Raw genomic sequence first — 9795 nt, 5'->3', positions numbered from 1 at the left:
AGGGGCAGGGCAGTTAAAATAGTAATATAATTTTAAAAATAGTTATCTAGGGGTGCCTGGGTGGCTCAGTCGGTTAAGCATCTGCCTTCAGCTCAGGTCATGATCCCAGGGTCCTGGGATTGAGCCCCACATCGGGCTGGCTCCCTGCTCTGTGGGGCGTCTGTTTCTCCTCTCCCTCTGCCTGCCGCTCCCCCTGCTTGTGCTCTCTCTCTCTCTGTCTAATAAAAAAATAAAATCTTAAAAAAAATTGTCTAGCCTAATGAGATCTTTATCTACCATCCTCATTTACATTGGCTTCTTAGACATTTCTCCTGTTAGTAGTGGATTTGAATACCTGAAGAGGTCAGTCCTTGGGATTAGGTGCTATAAAGACAATGGCATTGTATAAACCCTTGCAAAATGCAGTACTAGAGCAGAGGTAACATAATCATTGGTAGATATTATTTTCTCCTTTATTTTTCTCTCTGTACAAGAAGGAATCAATCAAATTACCCCATGGAATAAAACAGAGACAAATCCAATTGGAGCTAAGCAGGCAGTGCACAAAAATGTAGATGTATACTTACACTCCTTTCCCTTATAGAGGTGTGTGGTTTGTCTTGTTTAATTGAGAGCACAGGGCCAGCTCACATGATGCCAAACTGTAGGTCAGTAGAGTTCCCTTTTCACCATAGCTTTTGGTAACAATTTCCAATTAATAATTCACTCTAGCTGTGTATCAGTGTTACATAATTTTTCTCGCATAGTATTATTTGGGTTCGACAGTGAGTGGAAATATTGGAGAGGGATTCAGAATGTATATATTGGTGAGGATATTTTCCATGTTTCTAAATTTCATGTTAAATGAATGAGGAGTTTAAAAACTTGGTAAACTCGTGATGAATATATAAGTAATCTGTAGATGTTACCGGCACAGAAAATGAATAATTTTTCACTGAAAGGAGATAAATTGAACTTTTTGGAATACTTTCATTTTCTTAAGAATGTGCATTTCACAAAGCCCTCAGATCCCACAGATTACACTGAGACAATAAGGCTTCCCCACCCCTGAGGTGACACCAATAATGTTTCTGCTAAGTACAAAAGAGAAAATTGACTGTATCTTTTCCAAGGCAATTGGCATAGGGCTGTAGTTATCTTTTATTTTATTTTTTTCCATTTTTAAAATAGCCACAACTAAAGGAACAGCCTGACCAGTTAACCTACCTGCACAATTGCAGGGCAATGATGATTAAGTGTCTTTGGGGCTGGCTCTGCCTCCCCCCCAACTCATTCAGCAAAGGTACCATCTTCTAAGTGAAATGACACTTTGACAACAGCGGTCATTATAAGACAAATGCAGTTCTCAGGAACTGGAAACACTCTGCTGTCAGCTTCCTGGCTCAGGATGTTCCCAGGCTTATGATTATCTCACAGCTGCAAACCTCGGAGCATGCTGCTCTTTTGTGAAGGCTCAGCTAGGATTTCTTCTCTGGGGCACCCAGGCTAGATGCTGGGTGGATTTTGCGTCCACTGCCACATCAGCCTGACCAAATGAAAGAAGAAAAAAGGAAACGTCTGTGGCATAGACTATTTCCTCCTCTCAGGTTTTGAAAGGTTTTCTGTAGGTAGCGTTGGTATCTTGAATGATTTAACCCCATGCCTAAAAGACCTGTAAGACAGGGTTCAGCCTTTCATGTGGACATTTGTGACAAAATGAGTGTCTCTATCCTTGCTTTTTTTTTTTAAAGATTTTATTTATTTATTTGAAATAGAATGAGAGAGAGCACAGGAGAGGGGGGGAGGGTCAGAGGGAGAAGCAGACTCCCCGCCGAACAGGAGCCCGATGCGGGACTCGATCCAGGGACTCCAGGATCATGACCTGAGCCGAAGGCAGTCACTTAACCAACTGAGCCACCCAGGCGCCCATCTATCCTTGCTTTTTATTGTGATTGCAAAGCACACTATACTAGAAAGCAGGAGACTTGGATTGTATTTCCAACTCTATCACAAATTGTTTACCTTCTCTGGATTTCACCTCCTCGATCTCTAAAATGAGCTGTTTAGGTTAGATGGTCACTGAGGTCCCTCAATGTCAAGTTTCTTTAATTTTTATAGACTTTTTAATTCGCTTCAAGCTAATGATAGCTTGAGGTGCAAACCATCATCACATTAGTTGGCATCATATTGTAAACTGTCCTCCCCCCATATAGACACACCCTATTTAAGAACAGTGAGAGCTAACACTATTGAAAATCTGCAAAAATGTCAAGCACTATTGATTTTATCTCACTTAATCCTCAAGTTTTTAGAATTTATACCATTATATAAATTTTTCAAGTAAAGAAACCGATAATTTGATAGATTAAAAAACTTGAGGAACTGACTTTGCTTGCAAATAGCAGTTTGGGGACTAAAGCCATGTTTATTCCACATTTTTCTGGTGCCTTCTACTATATTATCTATGTCATTCATTGATAAAAAGTCTTCTATTTTTTTAAAGGTTATTTCTCAGTAATAGAAAGAATGACCTCTGTATGCCAGGCTGTATTCTAGATACTGAGACTATAGATCCTTCCATCATAGAACTTATGTTCTAGTGGAGATAGAAGATATATACAATACAATAAAAATAATGGATAAATATCTGGCTTCATGCCTTATTAGACCATAATAAACAACAAAGAGAAGAATAAGTCCTGGTAGAAGGATTGAGGATATTAAAGTGTTGATGAAGATGAAGATGGTGTGCTTGTTTGAATGGGTTGGAAAAAAATTTTCATTATGGAGGTGACATCTGAGGAAAGGACTCACAGAGGTGAGGGAATAAGCCATGTAGGTAACTTGAAGATCAGAATAATAAACAGAGGAAACAGTGAATGTAAGGTTCCTGAGGAATTAGTGTCCCTGTAGTGTATAAGGAGCAACCAGTGAGGACCAGGTGACTGGAAAGTGGGAAAGAGACACAAAGTAGAAGATAACATCAGAGAGATAATGAGGTACTGGGTGATGGTAGGAAACAGACTCTATGGGGTCTTTAGGCCATTAAAAATTCTTTGCCTTTAATTTCAAGTGAGGCATAAAGCCATGGGAGAGTTCTGAGGGGAGGAATAACCTATTTAACTTATATTATGAAACATCATTTTGGTTGCTATATTAAGAGGAGAATATAGAGGAATATTGGAGGAAGCAGGAAGAACAATTAGGAGCTATTGGTGATAATGATGTAGATGAGAGATGATATTGGCTTGGACGAGGCCTACAGTGGTGGCATAGGGATAGTAAAAAAGGGGTAAGAGTGTGGGTATTTGAAGGTAGAGCCTGAAGGACTTCCTGAACTGGATGAGGGGTAAGAATAAAGAGAAGAATTAAGAAAGTGCCCATGAGTTTTGACCTCAGAAACTGCAGGTTTGTAGTTATCACTTACTGAGATGCAGAAGACTTCTGGAGAAGCAAATGTGGGGAGAAACAGTAGGAGTTTTGGACACTGAATATTTGGATGTTTAAAATTAGATTGTAAGTTCGGCTTGTGTATTAAATACCCATGGAAGCACTAGGGGGTTCAATATATGAGCTCAGAGTTCAGAGGTCTGAAATAGAGATACAGAATTTTAAATAATCAGCATATATATGGTACTTCAGTCTTTTGAGAATGTATGGTATTTCTATGGAATAAGTAAAAACAACAACAAAGAAACCACCCAAGAGTTCCAAGAACTAACCATGATATATTCCAATATTTATGTAATGAGGACTAAGGGAAAACCATCAAAAGATTATGAAAATTACCAGCTAAAAGGTAGGTAGAAAACCAGAATCTGGTTTCCTAGAAGCCACGCAGGGAGCAAGCCTTTCAAGAATGAGGAAATTATTCAGCCGAACATCAGTGATAGGTAAAATAATATGCCATCTGGAAATTTACTGTTTGATTTAGCAAAGTAAAGACCTTGGTAACCAGAATCTTGGTAGGGACCACCTCCCTCCCCTGAAAAAACTGGACTGCATTTAGGAGAACATGCAAGAAAAGAAACTGTGACTGTAAGACCAGACAATTCTTCTGAGGAATTTTGCGCTAAAGGGAGAAAAATGTGGTGGTAGTTGACACGGGGCCATTATAAGGATGATAAAGATGGTTACTAACACACAGTATCTGAAAATTCTTTATTTTGTTAATGTAGTAAAGAAACAATAGGATCAAGGTTGATAAGCATTATCAATTCACTCAATCAGTAAATTCTTATTGAATGCCTTCTTTGTGGCAGGTACTTCTCGAAGGTACTGGAAACACAGCAGTGAACCTTCAGAGGAAGTTTTTATTTACAAAGGAAAAAGTTCTGTGCAGAGAATTGAAACAGTGTTTTCATAAAAAGAAGAGTGACCAATGGCTACTAGAGATTGCATGTTAAAAAATGCAGTTTGAGAGATCCCCAAGACTGCCTTTAAGTTAAATAATTCTCTAGAAGGACCCACCAAATTCAGAAAAGCCTTTATACCTTTGACTACAGTTTATTACAACAAAAGGATATGGGCTAGAATCAGCCAAGGGATAGTTCACATAGGGCAGAGTCAGGAGATAACAGGTGTAGGTTTACCATTGTCCCCTCCCAGTGGAGTCATGCAGACAGCAGTTACATCTACCAGCAACAATGTGTGACAATATTTATGGAGTATTCCCAATCAGGGAAGATCACTGAAACCTTGGTGCCCAGCATTTTATTGGCGGTCAGTCACATAAGCATGACTGCTTATGTTACTCAGTCTTACTAAGTCATGACTTTAGTTACTCAATCTCCAGCCCCTCCATTGGTCAAGCTGATACCACTGGCTTAAGGCCCCATCAGAAATAACATTGTTAAAATAAACTGTCTGATGTGGCCCAAGAACCCAGGTAAAGACACTCTTACAAGGCAGAATATTCCAAGAGGTTAGAAGTTGTCTTGTAGGAGCAGGTCAAGGGCCAAACTTTTCTTTGGAAGATATTTTCTAATACTGTAATGTAGAATTTTAATGTTTTCATATAACTATCCATATCTTAAATACCTGTTGTAATCTTTAAAAGGATCTGGTATTGTCTTACTTAAACAACTCTCTTAGCTTCCAGAAGCTCAACTAGAATTTCTGAATATTTTAGCAGTTTAATCTGATTTTTCCTTCTATTCCTTTGGCTAAGAAAACTGTTGGGTGGTTTACATTATTTGATTTCAAGAAGGCTCTGGGCTGAATCAACTGTGTCCAAATTGGTAAACAAATTATTTTTAATTACTGAGCAGCTTGAAATAATTTAACAATTTTCATTCAGAAGATGGACTACATTTTGTGACAGCTGAAAACTGGTATCATATCAGACAATCTGAGAAAAAAATAATTTTTAACAGACATGAGAATATTGAATTTCAAACCCATTGTTTCTCATCGTAGAAATAAATATTTCCAGTTGTAAAAAATAAGAGATTTAAAAAAATAAACATCTATTTATGGCCCAAAAAGAGATAACTAAAATGCATAAAGTAAACAAACTTCAAGATATAAACTAACTATTGTCACAGTGTTTTAGAGAACCCCTAAAAATACCTCACCACAGCAATCCACATATATTTTCCTGCATATATTCTGAAGTTTTTGAAGCTGCCATATTACTATCATCAATAACCAGGAAAAAAAATATGGTGGTTCCATAATTTTCACATATGCAATTTCAGCTTTAACACAGAACACCTATTTTAAATATTGCTTACAAACACATGCTCAGAAATCAAATATGAAAGGAAGAATACTGATTATTTAATCTGAAAAACCTTGTTGTGTTCAAAGAGGAAATACCCATTTATTAGTTTTATCAGTTTTGGAATCTATCAGTTTGGGAGATGGAAGGAATTGGAGGACAGAAATTGGGTTTGAGGTACTTGAGGCAGTACCTGCAACTGCACTATATTTTCAAGGGTTCTTCATTAAAGCAGCTTGTACTTTATTTCTAAGGGCTATCCTTCATCAGATCTCTAAATCAGTCAAAGAAGGATAAGCATTAATTTATTGTTTACTATATTCTAGATAATGCTAAATATATATTTTAGTATTATATAATTGTTTAAAGAAAAGCCCTATAATAATGGTGTTATTATGCCCATTTTACAGAGAAAGAAATGAGGACTAGAGATACTGGATAACTTGCCTAAAGATAGATAGAAGGTTAGTAAGGAGCAGGAATGAAACCTGAACCTTGTTTCATCCCAGAATACCATTTGAAACTGTGGAGGTGTTTTATAGAGATCCAAAGGGTGAGATTAGTAAAGGTCATGCATGAGTCCACAGAATAAACACCTAATGTAATTGTTCATTAAAAAATAATTGAGCCAAAAAAGAAATGCTTACTGAGCATTAGAACTCCTTGGTGCTGGCCTACAGAAAAGAAAATAATCCTCAAGGATACATAGTCTAGTCAGGAAGAAAAGATTCTCCAATGCGTGATTATAATCCACTTTGATCGGCGGTTGAGGGGGTTGAGGAACGTAGAAGAGAACACTCTGTTCTATTCCGAGGCCAACGAGGATCATATGAGAGTTGTGCTCAAAGCATGAATTCTTCAAGGAGGTGAACTGTGGAAGGAAATTCCAGGTAAAAATGGCAAGTATAAAGAAAGGCACAGAAGCATGAAAGATTGCAGGCTGGTTAAGGAAGGAAGAATTTACTGATTTGACCATAGCGTGACATGTTCAAAGGGATTTAAGAGAAGATAAGACTGAGAACAGATTAGGATCAGATTATCTATTTTAAGAGATCTGGAGTCTATTGCACAAAGGATAACCATTCAGAGGGGAATGTATGAATAGATATCTGTGTATCAGAGTTTTTAAAATGCTTGCTTTTATGCCTTAAGGACTGGAACAGTTTGTCTCTGGAGTAGATGGCTTTTATTTAGAAAAATATCTTGATGAGTTACTTTGAATGTGAAAGATAGAAGATGTTCCCTTTTTTACCTGCCTTCCTTCACTGGGACATACTTTGGAAAGAGGCAGTCAAACAAAATGAGATGTAAGCTGGATTGCATAAAAAATTTATAGGAATATCATGTACAGAAAAAGAAGTGAGAGAAGGGAAAAGGCTGAGCAGCATCACAAGTGGGCAGAGAGAAAGAAATCACCATTAAGAGTTTGAGCATTGAGAATGCCTGAAATATTCTTTTTTTTTTTTAAAGATTTTATTTATTTATTTGAGACAGAGAGAATGAGAGAGACAGAGAGCACGTGACAGGGGGAAGGGTCAGAGGGAGAAGCAGGCTCCCTGCCGAGCAGGGAGCCCGATGCGGGACTCGATCCCGGGACTCCAGGATCACGACCTGAGCCGAAGGCAGTCGCTTAACCAACTGAGCCACCCAGGCGCCCCTGAAATATTCTTAATAACACCAGAATCTAACATTCAGTCTTGTGGGACTCCACTGTAATTTTTACCTCAGACTTCGGTAAAAATTTACATATATGCTTCGTGTAGATGTACTTGAGAAAAAGTATTGAAAAGGGACAATATCCCATATCACAGTGGCACATGTGAAAGAAGAAAGCAACTGAGAGGGAAAAAATTGAATTCTAAATGGATTTTAGAGTCCATTAGGCATACAAAGTAAGGAACAGAAGAAACTGTGAGAATAAATTTCCACACAGATTTGCAGATACCAGGAGAAAAGATGTTCGCTTCCCAGCCACCCAAGGTAGGGATTTTTAAGAAAATTTCATTTAAATACCATAGGACATTGATAAATAGGAAAGAAATAGGACAATTAAGTGATTCCTACAGTATCCTGTGTAAGTGATGACAGTGATTTGGATCAAGGTGTTTGTGGTAGAGATGGAGAATATTAGATAGGAACAGGGAACAGGATGACTCTTGCAAGTAAAATCAGAAGGATGTGGCAATTATTTAGAAAAATTTTAAGGCTTCTCCTCCTGCCCCCCCCCCCCACAGTAGGATAGATGGTAATGCCATTTACTGAGCCAGAGAAGAATAGAGAGAAATATGTAGGATTAAAACAAGATATCTGTTTTGCTGTTTTGGACTTGAAATGTATTTTTGATAACCGAAAGGATTTGTTGCTACCACTCTGTTGATAATCACCTAAGAAAATAGTATATATGAGGCGCCTGGGTGGCTCAGTCGGTTAAGTGTCCGACTCTTGATTTCAGCTCAGATCATGATCTCAGGGTTGTGAGATCAAGCCCCACATTGGGCTCTGGGCTCAGCACAGTCTGCTTGTCCTTCTCCCTCTGCTCCTCCCTGCCTCATGCTCTCGCTCACTCAAATAAAGCAGTCAATGTTAAAAAAAAAAATAGTATATATGAAGAGCAGTGGTGGATATTGGATAGAGCCCTCATTAGGACCATTTAGAGTCCTAACAGAAAAGGAGAACAAGGAAAAAAGACTAAAATGGAATAGCTAGTAAGCCGGGAGCAGAGTAAGTTAAGCAGGATGTGATGAAAACAAACAAGAGTATTTCAAGAACATGGGAGTCTGTTTGTGCCAAATGCTGTTGAGAATTTGGCTAAAATGAGAGCAGGTAAGAAATCTTTGAATTGGATGTTTAGAGTGTAATCTAAGTAGAGTATATGCTGAGATTTTGCTGTGGAATTCCAGGGGGGGGAAAAAAAAGGTCAGGTAGTAGTTTCAGAAGGAATTTTATATAATGAAAACACATACATTGTTTAATATGAGATATATTAGAAAATGTTTGGGGACACCTGGGTGGCTCAGTCAGTGAAGCATCTACCTTTGGCTCAGGTCATAATCCCAGGATTCTGGGATCAAGTCCCACGTTGGTCTCCTTGCTTGGCGGGGAGCCTCCTTCTCCCTCTGCCTGTCCCTCCTCCTGCTTGTGCTCTCTCGCTCTCTCTCTCTCTCTCTGACAAATAAATAAAATCTAAAAAAAAAAAGAAAAGAAAAGAAAATGTTTGTACATTCCTAGAACTGTTCTAGAATGAGGCGATAAATTATGGAGAGTATGTAATAATAGGAACTGTGCCTTAAAAATATATATAGTATCCTCCAGTTGTCTTGCAAATACCTACTTACCATTGTAACACCTATTCTTCCTCAGACATTGAGGTTCCCAGGTACTAAAGGTTTGCAGTTGGTTCAATAGTACCTTGGTTGACATTTCTTAGAAAACAAATCAGCACTTTTATTTCTGTTTTTGTTTTCTTTTGTAAATAAACTTTTTATTTCAGAATAGTTTTAAATTTTCAGAAAACTTGAAAGGATAGTGTTTCTTCATACCTGTCCTATATGTCCCCTTTTATTAACATCCAGTGTAGTATAGTACATTTTTCCCAGTTAATGAACAAATATTGATATATTAACTGAAGTCTATGCTTTATTCAGATTTGTTTGGTTTTTACCTAATGTCACTTTTCTGTTCCAGAAACATCTCATCTCTTTAGGCTACTCTTGGCTGTATCAGTATCTCAGAATAATCTTGTTTTTGATAACCTTATAGGTTTGAGGAATACTGGTCAGATATTTTGTAGAATGTCCCTCTACTGGGATTTTTCTGATGCTTTTCCCATTATTAGACTGGGGTTATGCATTTTTGGAATGACCACAGAGGTAAAGTGCCAATCATATTACATCATATCAGGAGAAATTCCATCGATATGACTTATTACTGTTGATGTTAATCTTTTTTCTTTAATGAGAGAGAAAGCAGGGGACAAGGGGTGGGAGGAGCAGAGGAAGAAGGACAAGCAGGCTCCATGCTTAGCAGGAGCATGCTATGCAGGGCTTGATCTCACAACCCTGAGATCATGACCTGAGCTGAAACCAAGAGTCAGA

This window comes from Leptonychotes weddellii, chromosome 11 (assembly GCF_054177405.1).
Source record: "Leptonychotes weddellii isolate Sample4059 chromosome 11, ASM5417740v2, whole genome shotgun sequence".
In the NCBI taxonomy this organism is placed as follows: domain Eukaryota; kingdom Metazoa; phylum Chordata; class Mammalia; order Carnivora; family Phocidae; genus Leptonychotes; species Leptonychotes weddellii.
Note: the sequence above shows the minus strand (reverse complement) of the source record.